Source organism: Babylonia areolata, chromosome 8 (assembly GCF_041734735.1).
Source record: "Babylonia areolata isolate BAREFJ2019XMU chromosome 8, ASM4173473v1, whole genome shotgun sequence".
Taxonomy (NCBI): Eukaryota; Metazoa; Mollusca; class Gastropoda; order Neogastropoda; family Buccinidae; genus Babylonia; species Babylonia areolata.
This window is the reverse complement of record NC_134883.1, coordinates 29,552,662-29,565,161: the sequence shown is the minus strand read 5'-3', so window position 1 is coordinate 29,565,161 and position 12,500 is coordinate 29,552,662.

Sequence of the window (12,500 nt, the reverse complement as noted above, 5' to 3'; positions counted from 1 at the left end):
GTGTGTGTGTGTGTGTGTGTGTGTGTGTGTGTGTGTGTGTGTGTGTGTGCATGTGTGTGTGCGAGTGTGTGTGTAAAAGTGTGTGTGAGTGTGTGTGTGTGTGAAAGTGTGTGTGAGTGTGTGTGTGTGAGTGCGTGCGTGTGTGTGCGTGTGTGTGTGTGTGTGAGAGAGAGAGAGAGAGAGAGAGAGAGAGAGAGAGAGAACGCACAAACGAACGAACTTCTTTTAATGAGGAAAGTGGAATAAGCATGCATTGCTTTCTTTTACATCCAGCCCTCAGGGAAAAAAGAGAAATGAAATCAAAATATTCACAAGATAACAAAAGGTTACAGAAATACTAACATGTCATTCAAATACACTCAAATACGCAGTAAACATTTACGGGTACCTAATCACAATACTTGCATTCATTGACAAAAAGCATATATAAATATACAAAGTTGTAGTGCACAGAGAGAGAGAGAGAGAGAGAGAGACAGACAGACAGACAGACAGACAGACAGACATACAGCTCTCCGCTCGTACTCAAAACTTTGTGTTAGTAAGTAAGAAGTAGTTGTAGTTTGTCCCTCCATCCATGCATGCACTGTAGCGATGATGGGTATAGGATACAAAACTGTTCTTTAGTTTAAGAAAAAAAAAGTGGCAGTTGTTCCAAGATCAATAGTAGAGCATGTTTCTCTTTTGTTACGGCTTCCTGAATGGAAACCGTTAAGATGAAAATTTGAAGATAACTTAAGAAGATAACATCATCATCTTAGATGAACAGACTATAAATAAATAAACGAAAAAAAAAAACATAAGTAGAAATAATTTCATCAGTAAAAAAATAAATCCAAACAAAACAACAACAATAAAACACACACACACACACACACACACACACACACACACACACACACACACACACACACACACACACTTATTACTTGAGCCAAGCCTAGACGGTATGCCTTGTTCCTATTTTTCAAATTTTCTTGTAGAAGCCGGAAAAATGAAACATATCAGTAAAATTTGAGTAAAATTACATATTTCAGAAGACGAAAAAGAAGAAGAAAAAACACACCCCAAAAAACACGACCATCCAAGGTACGAAGATAAAATGAAAAATGATTGCTGAGTCTATAAGAAGACCAAATGGGAAAGTTTATAAAAAACAAACAAACAAACAAACAAAAAACAAAACAAAAAACAAACAAACAAAAACAACAACAACAAACAAACAAGCAAAAAAAACCAGCTCACCAACAGCAACTGTGGGTTGTAAAATAAGACTCACTTTTGATAAAAAGTATCCAACAATTCAGTCCCGGAAGACAGACCTATGGTCTGAAACGTTGGACACCTTTTATCAAGAGTGAGCCTTAATTCACAACCCACAATCTTTATAAACTTTTTTTTTTCCCGTATGGTGATTATCCAGTTTCAGTTTTTAAACTAGATGGTTTGTGTAGGCTAATCTTTTGTCGTCTAACATGATTTATACAGTCTGTTTTAATTCGTTTCCTCTTCTTCTGTGCTCTCAACAAACTCAATAAAGGGTTACAAGAGTGTTAAAAAAAGGAAAAAAAAGAAAAGAAAACAACAACAAACAAACCAAGCCCCCAAAAGAACAACAAAAACAAACAAACAAACAAACAACAACAACAAAAAACCGCTGCTTTCAACTTTGTACTTAACCCTTTCAACGCCAGTCAATTCAGAGTGCAAAATTCCCTTGTGCTATAAACACAGTGAATATGGTGTCTAAATACAGCTGGTGATTCCCCCCCTGTGATTGGTAGAAAATATGACTTATCCTACCACCGAACATTAAGCGCAGTAGGTTCATGGATAACAGACCTAACATCTGGTCACCCTTCAATGACATGGGTCCTGTCCCTAGCTGCTGCATAAATGCGAGTTTGGCAGTGAAAGGGTTAAGGAAAACCTAGGACGGCAGAGACCTAAACGTTCTTGAGCAAGTGAATGCAACGTCTCGGCTAGACTTCACCTTTCTGAAGAGTAGGCCCAGAAGAGAAAAAGAACACGAGAGGCAAGGCCTTCAAGACTCACTTGTGATACACAAAAAGCAAACTAAATCGTTAAGAAATATTCTGTATTCATTATTATAAAGCTTCGGGTTTAAAAAAAAAAAGAAGAAAAAGAAAAAAAAAAGGCACAAAACAGATTGGAACCAAGCACGCTCAGGTCGAACGAAATAGTTTTACTCACAGCGCTAATGCACATCCGTATTTAAGCCTGTTAAATCGATTGCGGTATTCGAAGTCACAACGCTGTTTAAATCATGTTGTTTTCGAATATATCGGGCATTTAATTAAGAAATTCTTTAAAGTCCGCGGTAAAGAAGACGTTGCCATCGCCTCAAGCACGTGTAGCCGATTTATCGTAGATGCGTGTTCGACAAGCTTATAGTTTTACACTTGGAAACGACGACACGGTCCATACAATTCCTCTTTTATGTTCATTCTAGTGAATTCAGTATCCACTTTAAAACATGTGTATGTAGGAAACACGTCGATGATGTAGTTAGTGTCACTTTGTTTGCACAAGTATGTCAAAAAACGTCGTATGAAGTGAAGATGGATGAAATCTGAGGAGTAACAAAATTCATGGTGCAGTTGCACAAGGGAGTTAACTGGTTGTGTTTTCCTTTTCCTTCAGACAGGCAGGAGTTCTGGCAAGAGCAAAGTTTCGTAGTGCAAGAGGAAACATTATCAAGATATCCCGTGCTGAAAATAATCCTCAGTTTGTAGTCAGCAATCGCATATTTCTGGAGGTCCTTATCGTAAATGTTTTTTTTTTTTAAAGGAGAGAGAGAGAGAGAGAGAGAGAGAGAGAGAGAGAGAGAGAGAGAGAGAGAGAACCATAGCGTTTCGAATGAGATAATAAAACAAAGTAGAAAAAAAAAACCAACTAGAAAAAGGAAATATTGTATCAAGGCACAGAAAAGACTGACGATGGGGTGTTATAAGATCACGAGCTACAAAGAACAGTTTCTAAGTCTTACAAACAACAACAAAAATCCAACAACAACAACAACAACAACAAAAAAAGATGGGATGGAACCTAGATATAAAATGTAACGCGATGTAGACTGTGGATGGAGTAACAATTACAACAACAACAACAAATCATTTTTGTAATCAAGAAAACAACTACACATTTTGAAAGCAGACAGGTGCTGGAATCAATAAAAAAAAAAAAAAAAAAAAAATAAATATATAAAATAAAGGCACAGCGTTGTTTGAAAAACAACAACAAACAAACAAACAAACAAAAAAGAAAAAAAAAACCAACAACAAAAACCAGAACGTGTCAGAAAAGAAATCATGTCCAATCTCTTTAACATATTCAGAGAAATTGATGTAAGACATATAATCTTTATCTCTCTCTTTTTTTTTCTTCTAGATTATCGAATTTAGAGAAAACAAGATATAACACTGCCGTCTGCTTCACAGCTTTATATATTACGAGAAGAAATAAAACTGTTTATATATTTATGAATAACAAACACGGAAGTTTCCCACGACGCAAAGGTTATTTTGTTTTCAGTGTGTATACAACTTTATATATTAGCATTTAAAGTGTAGGTTTTATAATTCATTTTCTTATCTGTTCAAACATTGAACTGTCCTTTATTTATTCATTTATTTATTTCTGTATCTATCTATTTTTGCTTTTCGAGATGATAATTTATTTGCGCTTTTTGTATTTTGGAATTTTACGATTAATTTTTTATCTCCATATTTGTGTCTTCTTATATGTTTCCTTTGGTGTATAGTTACGATAGTCTTCGTCTTTCATTCTTTCCACCTTTCTCTCTTCTTTCCATCCATTCTTTTTCTTTCTGTCCATTTTTTTTACCTTCCTTTACTTCTTTATTCATGTTCACATTTCCTGACATTTTTTCTGTTACTAAAACACAATCAGGTCTTACATTTTGCACGGCTTGTACTTAAAAACAAAAACAAACAAACAAACAAAAAAACTCAAAGCCCAAAAAAACCGTATTACGAATATTGGGACGAGCATAAGTGATAAAAGACAACTGAAATCGAACAGCTCTAACAACTGAACAGTAATTACAACTATGTATTCAGTCTTCTGAACTTTGTGCGAACGCACGACTAAAAAAATGCTCAGATTGAAAACGAAATGCGGATGTTCAGCATTGGCCAGCAAACAACGGCTGGAGAGCACACACACACACACACACACACACACACACAATACAGCCATTCGATGTCGAAACGAACGCACGGAAATAATCAGATTTGCGTCTTTGTAAACGGGCAACAGACTCGTGTAAATGGTGGACGCATGTAGACATGCACTTCATGTATAGCATGTGGCTTTTTTTTTTTTTTTTTTTTTTGTCTTTCTTTTTTTTTTTTTTTTTTTTTTTTTTTTTTTTGCCTGCTGCCGGGTCCTACCTAGAGTTGAGTGTGCAGCAGATGTTAAATGGGAAGGCTGGTACCAACCACACGGTCGAGTATCATCCACTTCACGGATGCATGCGTCTTTGGGTTCTTGCTCAAAAAAAAATCCTGACCAACACTGCAGTTGTCTGTTCTCTTGGGTCCTGGTTGACGCCGCGATATCAGTACAGCAAGCCTTGTGTGTGTGTGTGTGTGTGTGTGTGTGTGTGTGTGTGTGTGTGTGTGTCTGTGTGTGTGTGTGTGTGTGCGTGTGTGTGTGTGTGTGTGTGTGTGTGTGTGCGTGCGTGTGTGTGTGTGTGTTTGCGTGCGTGCGTGTTGATTGTATGTGGCCCACGTGTGAGCGAGTGCGTTCAGGTCCTTATTTCTCTGCACAATGAGTGACCTTTCAATGATCATAAGATGGCTAGACTAATGGACCGAACATCAAACAGCTTGACTCGATTCTATGTGCAGAAATCGGGAATCCCCACAACTGCCCCCCCTCCCCCGAAATTGATCAGGCGCACGTGTTATTAATTCCAAAACGTCAGTGTGCTCTTCAATCAGTGGCATTACGCTGACCATCTGTGCGTTACAAGGCGGATGATTCGCACTTGTCAGTCATACAGAAGGCATCATTACGTGTGCTACATAATTATATCGCGTGTGATTAACAACCTGATTGCCGAACCTATAAATGAATTGGAGACTGGTTGTGGCTGTGATTTTGAAGAGCAGGTCCCACTTTTTTGGTTTTTTTTTTTTGTTTGTTTGTTATCTTTATCAATGGCGTATCTGATTTATGATGATGATAATAGTAATAACAGTAAAAGCGATGATGATGATAATAAAAACGATACCACCACCACCACCTACCACAATAATAATAATAATAATAATAATAATAATAATAATAACAACAACAACAACAACAACGATAATGATAATGATAATAATGATAATGGATAATTACATAGCACACTATCCAGAAATCTGCTCTAGGTGCTGTACAGAAACGCTTTTGTTAACATAAAACATTACATCAATGTTACGTACACACATCAAAATGTGACTACCAAATTGAACACACACACACACACACGCGCGCGCGCACGCGCGCACGCACACACACACACACACACACACACACACACACACACACACACACACACACTGCATACATACATCTTAACAAAATGGTAATGATATTATTGAATGAATGAGTGAATGAATGAATGAATGAATGAATGAATGAATGAATACTTGTATAGCGCCTATCCTCGGTAAGAGACCAAGCTCTAACCCCTTTACAAACACGGGGTCATCTGCACAACAGCCTGCGTACCTGGGTAGAGCTGACTGACACCAGGCCGCCATTGGGCGCTCATCACTCGTTTCCTCAGTCATTCAATGAGATTTCAGGCACGTACATATATACACACTCAGACAGACATGTTACAGTTTACGTGTATGACCGTTTTCTTTATTTACCCAGCCATGTAGGAAGCCATACTACGTTTTCGGGGTGTGTGCATGCTGGGTATGTTCTTGTTTCCATAACCCACCGAACGCTGAACGCTGACATGGATTACAGGATCTTTAATGTGCGTATACATCACGAATGGGGGTTCTGGCACAAGCAGGTTTGCACATCTGTTGACCTGGGTGATCGGAACAACGTCCACCCTTTCCCCACCAGGCGCCGTCAACGAGACTCGAACCCGGGACTCTCAGATTGAAAGTCCAACGCTATAACCACTCGGCTATAGTTTCAGTTTCAGTTTCAGTTCCAGTAGCTCAAGGACTGAGGTGTCACTGCGTTCGGACAAATCCATATACGCTACACCACATCTGCCAAGTAGATGCGTAACCCAACGCGCTTAGTCAGGCCTTGAGAAAAAAAAGAAGAAGAAAAAAAAGGGGTGAATAAATAATAGATAAATACATTTTAAAAATTACTACTATCACTACTGATAATATGTATAAGGCGCAAAAACATGATGAAGTCAACTATAAGCGTACATAAATAAATAAATAATATTATTATATTAGAATATTTATTATTATTATTATTATTATTATTATTATTATTATTATTACTACTGCTACAATATATATATATATATATATATATATATATATATATATATATATATATATATATATATATAATATTTATTTCGGCTATAGCAACACCCAAACAGTCCGGACAGAGGCTTTGCTCTCACTGCGGATGCACATGCAGATCCGAACTATGGCACCATAAACAGCATGTGAGTCTACATCAAACGAGATGTGACTCAGACGAGCACATACTTACGTCACATTCGGACGATACAGACTACCAAGGAAATGATTTTATTGATAATATATATATATATATATATTATCAATACTCGCGCTTAAAGACCTGTACCACTGAATTGTGTTGCGTTGCGTTGCGTTGTGGTCGGTTGCGTTGTGCTGTGCTGTGTTGTGTTGTGTTGTGTTGTGTTTATTGTGTTGTGTTGTGTTGTGTTGTGTTGCGTTGCGTTGCGTTGCGTTGCGTTGCGTTGTGTTGCGTTGCGTTGTGCTGTGTTGTGTTGTGTTGCGTTGCGTTGCGTTGTGCTGTGCTATGTTGCGGTGTGGTGTCGTGTGTTGCGTTGCGTTGCGTTGCGTTGTGCTGTGCTGTGCTGTGTTGTGTTGTGTTGCGTTGCGTTGCGTTGCGTTGCGTTGCGTTATGTTGTGTTGCGTTGTGCTGTGCTGTGTTGTGCTGTGCTGCGTTGCGTTCTGTTACGTTGTGTTGCGTTGTGTTGAGTTGTGTTAATTTGGGTTAGGTTGTGTTGTGTTGAGTTGCGTTGCGTTATGTTGTGTTGTGCTGTGCTGTGCTGTGCTGTGCTGTGCTGTGCTGTGTTGTGTTGTGTTGTGTTGTGTTGAGTTAAGTTGTGATGAGTTACATTGACTTTCGTTATGTTGCGTTATGTTGTATTGCGTCGTGATGAGTTACGTTGTGTTGTGTTGTGATGAATCACGTTGTGTTGCGCACGTTGTGTTGTGTTGTGTGGTGCTTTGTTGCGTTGCAATTGTAGTGTACTGTAGTGTGCTGTATTGTGCTGTACTGTACTGTACTGTATTGTATTGTACTGTACTGCCTTGCGTTGCACTGCACTGAGTGTTACCATTCCTTTGTAAAGCAGTGTACGTATTTATAGTGTGTGCATTGAAAGTCCTGTCATGATTGTTTCTTTCTCATTTCAGAATCCTCGTTTGAGCACTGGTATTCGTAGACGTTAGGAAACCAGAATTGAGGGATGGAAGGGTAGGGAGGTTGGGGGACGGGGGGTGGAAGGTGGTGGGAGAGGGGGGGGGTAGGAGGGAGTAAGGAGGCAGGTGTTGGGGGGAAGGACAGGGGGGAGGGGGGGCATGCACGCTCATTAATTTTGATATGTTGAAAAAAAAACCCAGACAGACCCATCGTTAGAATGATGCCCTTCTTTACCTTTTTGTTATACCGGCAAGTGAAGATAAGAGAGAGAGAGAGGCGGGCGGGGGGGGGGGGGGGGAGAGGAGGGAGAGAGAGAGGGGGAGACACAGAGAGAGGGAGGAGGGAGAGAGAGACAGGGAGAGAGAGTGGGAGAGAGAGGGGGGCAGTGAGGGAGAGAGAGGGGAGAGAGAGAGAGAGAGGGGGGTGGGGTTAGAAATGAGAGTGAGGGCGAAGAGTAAGACATGGGGGGTCGGGGTGGGTGGTGGCGGAAGAAGGGTGAGAGAGAGGGGGGGGGGGTGCAAATGAGAGAAAAGAGAGTGGGCGTGAGAGAGGGAAGGAGGAAGGTAAGGAAGGAGAGACAGAGGGGAGGAAGGTAGGAGAAAAAAAAAAAAGAAGAAGAAGGAGAAACACAAGAAGACGAAGAAGAAGACGACGACAATGACGACGACGACGAAGAAGAAGAAGAAGGAACATGGAACGAAGCAAGCAAACCAAACAAACTTTACACAGCAGGAGCAGAAAGTGGTTTGTGTCAGTTAGTGATATCATCATTATCCCAAATTCCGTCTGTGTAGGCTTCGTCTCTCTGTCCTTTTGATCTGGTTCTAGTTACCGCGCTGAACGTGATTAGCTTGCGATGGGCTGAGACTGACCTCCTTCCTGTGTTTGTTGAGATGCCAGGAACAGGAAAACATAAACAACAACAACAACAACAACAACAACAACAACAACACCAACGACAACAACAAAAATAGTTATCTATTGACACTGGAGAATACGGATTCGTCTAAATCTACGTGTTGTACATTATGATCAATGAAACAAGGAAGAAGAACCATTTAAAGGAAAGGGGAGGGGGGAATGAGATGTTGTTCGGTTGTTTTTTTTTTAAAATTATTTATTTATTTCTTCTTCTTCTTCTTCTTCTTCTTCTTCTTCTTCTTCTTCTTCTTCTTCTTCTTCTTATTATTATTATTATTATTATTATTATTATTTTATTGTTGTGTCTTTCGTCAGGTACAGCAGAGTTGTTAGATTTCATTGTTATCTTCTGTTCTTATTGTTGTTGTTGTTGTTGTTGTTGTTGCTGCTGCTGCTGCTTTTGTTGTTGTTGTTGTCGTTGTTGATTCCATTGTTATCTGTTGTTGTTGTTGTTGTCGTTGTTGATTCCATTGTTATCTGTTGTTGTTGTCGTTGTTGATTCCATTGTTATCTGTTGTTGTTGTTGTTGTCGTTGTTGATTCCATTGTTATCTGTTGTTGTCGTTGTTGATTCCATTGTTATCTTTTGTTGTTGTTGTCGTTGTTGATTCCATTGTTATCTGTTGTTGTTGTTGTCGTTGTTGATTCCATTGTTATATGTTGTTGTTGTTGTTGATTCCATTGTTATCTGTTGTTGTTGTTGTTGATTCCATTGTTATCTGTTGTTGTTGTTGTTGTTGTTGATTCCATTGTTATCTGTTGTTGTTGTTGTCGTTGTTGATTCCATTGTTATCTGTTGTTGTTGTTGTTGATTCCATTGTTATCTGTTGTTGTTGTTGTCGTTGTTGATTCCATTGTTATCTGTTGTTGTCGTTGTTGTCGTTGTTGATTCCATTGTTATCTGTTGTTGTTGTCGTTGTTGATTCCATTGTTATCTGTTGTTGTTGTCGTTGTTGTTGATTCCATTGTTATCTGTTGTTGTTGTCGTTGTTGATTCCATTGTTATCTGTTGTTGTTGTTGTTGTTGATTCCATTGTTATCTGTTGTTGTTGTTGTCGTTGTTGATTCCATTGTTATCTGTTGTTGTTGTTGTCGTTGATTCCATTGTTATCTGTTGTTGTCGTTGTTGATTCCATTGTTATCTGTTGTTGTTGTCGTTGTTGTTGATTCCATTGTTATCTGTTGTTGTTGTTGTCGTTGTTGATTCCATTGTTATCTGTTGTTGTTGTCGTTGTTGTTGATTCCATTGTTATCTGTTGTTGTTGTTGTTGTTGATTCCATTGTTATCTGTTGTTGTTGTCGTTGTTGATTCCATTGTTATCTGTTGTTGTTGTCGTTGTTGATTCCATTGTTATCTGTTGTTGTTGTTGTTGTTGATTCCATTGTTATCTGTTGTTGTTGTTGTCGTTGTTGATTCCATTGTTATCTGTTGTTGTTGATTCCATTGTTATCTGTTGTTGTTGTTGTTGTTGTTGTTGATTCCATTGTTATCTGTTGTTGTTGTTGTTTTGGTGGTTGTTGTTGTTGTTGTTGTCGTCGTTGTTGATTCCAATGTTATCGTTTGTTGTTGCTGTTGCTGTTGTTGTTGTTTTGTTGTTGTTGTTGATGTTGTTGTTTTAATAACTTGGTCAAACGACACCAAGAAACATGTTTCTCTTCTTGTTGTTTTGTGTGTGTGTTGTTTTTTTTAGTTGGTTGTGGTTATTGTTGTAATTTGTTTGTTGCTCAGGAACTTGTTTTTGAACTGATTGAAAAAAAAAAGAAAAAAGAAAAAAAAGGCGAAGGTGGCGACAGATCCCAACACATCGTGGAGGAAGGAATATCAACGCTCTTGATTACAGATACACTAAAGGCGGAAGGGTTTCACAAAATCTTTTCATCCGTACATCAGCGCACTGTTGTTTTCAGTGATGTTGTTGTTTCGTAAGGGGGTCGGGGGAGCAGGGGGGTGGGGGTGGGGGTTGGGGGGGAAGGGGGCAGAGCGGGGGAAGCAAAATCCGAAATAGAATTGATCTCAAGGCCAGGCATCTGACCCTCAATCCCCTCCCCCCTGCCCCCGACCCCTACCCCCGCCGTCCCACACCCTCACTGAGTTTTTAATTTCTATATTTTTTATGCGGATGTTGTGTGGTGCATTCGGATCAGTCCCAAAGTTGTGGTGACACCTCTTGAAAGTGAAACTGAAGCTGCACAGGAAACTGTATCCGAAAAGAGTTGAGACATCGTTTTCCAGGAATAGTAAGATCGCATCTTACCTTCATGGCTTGGGTTTTGATAGATTGATTAATTAATCAAGTTAGTTGTGTTTTTGTGTGTGTTTTTTTCAAAACATTGTTTTGGCACAACAGTAGATACACAAGCCTTCTACACAGCGATAGCTATATGGCAGCTGGGTATTGCATTTGTTTCGTGTGTGACGGGCCAAACAGCCGAGTGGATCTCCACTGGCTCCCTGTCTCACACAGAATAAAGTACAAGATCAGCACTCTATGCTACAAATGTATTCACAAATCAGCCCCTTCCTGTATCTGTGGCTGCCTTCACTTCTACACTCCATCTCGCTCACTACGATCAGCTTCGGATCCACTCTATTTACGCATACCCAGATTCAAACTCTCGACTGTTGGCCGCCGTTCTTTCTCTGTCTCTGGACCTTGCAAAATGGAATGAACTTCCTCTTTCGCTTCGTCAAGTCTCCACACTCAGCTCTTTCAAGTCTGGCCTTAAAACCCACCTCTTCCCAAAATAGCCTCCATTCCCTGCCTCTACCTCGTCTTCAGTTTCTCCAGTTTTAGAGTTATGCGTGCGTGAGAATGACTGATGCGAAAGCGCTTTGATTTGTCTTTGCACAAGATTCAGCGCTATATAATAATAATAATAATAATAATAATTGCTCGTTGTTGCTGTTGTTATTTTCATGAGCTTATCTGCTTTCGTAATCTGCACCTATCACGTCACTAAATTTTTGTTCCAATGATTTTTTTTCTTCTTCTTTCTCCTTTTTGTTTCAGCACACCCTGATGAGAGACGTCTCGTCGTTCTGTCCTTCCACGTCCTGTCTGGAGCAATGGAGCTTGATGTACAGTAGTAGTAGGGTAGGTGTCAACCACACTGCAGTGTATCTCTGAGCCAACCCCCCCCCCCTTCTCCCCCTCTTCCCTCCCCCCCCCCCCCACACACACCCATTCAAGAAGAGACCGGGTCTGCAGAATGTTGCGTTATTATTATTATTATTATTATTATTATGGTTAAAGCGTTTGGACTTTCAATTTGAGGGTCGCGGGTTCGAATCCTTGTCACGGCGATTGGTGGGAAAAGCGTGGTTTTTGTTTTGTTTTTTTGTTTTTGTTTTTTTCGATCTCCCAAGTCAACACATGTGCAAACCTGTTTGTGCCTGAACACTCTTCGTGGGTATTCGCATGCATAAGATCAAATGTGTGTGTGTGTGTGTGTGTGTGTGTGTGTGTGTGTGTGTGTGTGTGTGTGTGTGTGTGTGTGTGTGTGTGTGTATGGACAGGCGCAATAGCCGAGTGGTTAAAACGTTGGACTTTCAATCTGAGGGTCCCAGGTTCGAATCTCGGTAGCGGCGCCTGGTAGATAAAGGGTGGAGATTTTTTTCCGATCTCCCAACATAGGTGCAGACCTGCTAGTGCCTGAACCCCCTTCGTGTGTATACGCAAGCAGAAGATCAACTACGCACGTTAAAGATCCTGTAATCCATGTCAGCGGTCGGTGGGTTATGGAAACAAGAACATACCCTGCATGCACCAACCCGGCCCCCCGAAAACGGAGTATGACTGCCTATGATATGGCCGGGGCTAGAAATGGTCAAACGCAAAAAAAAAAAAGGCCACTCGAGTGCAGGTGTGAACGTAGAGTCGCAGCCCACGAACGAGGAAGAACGAAGAAGAGTTT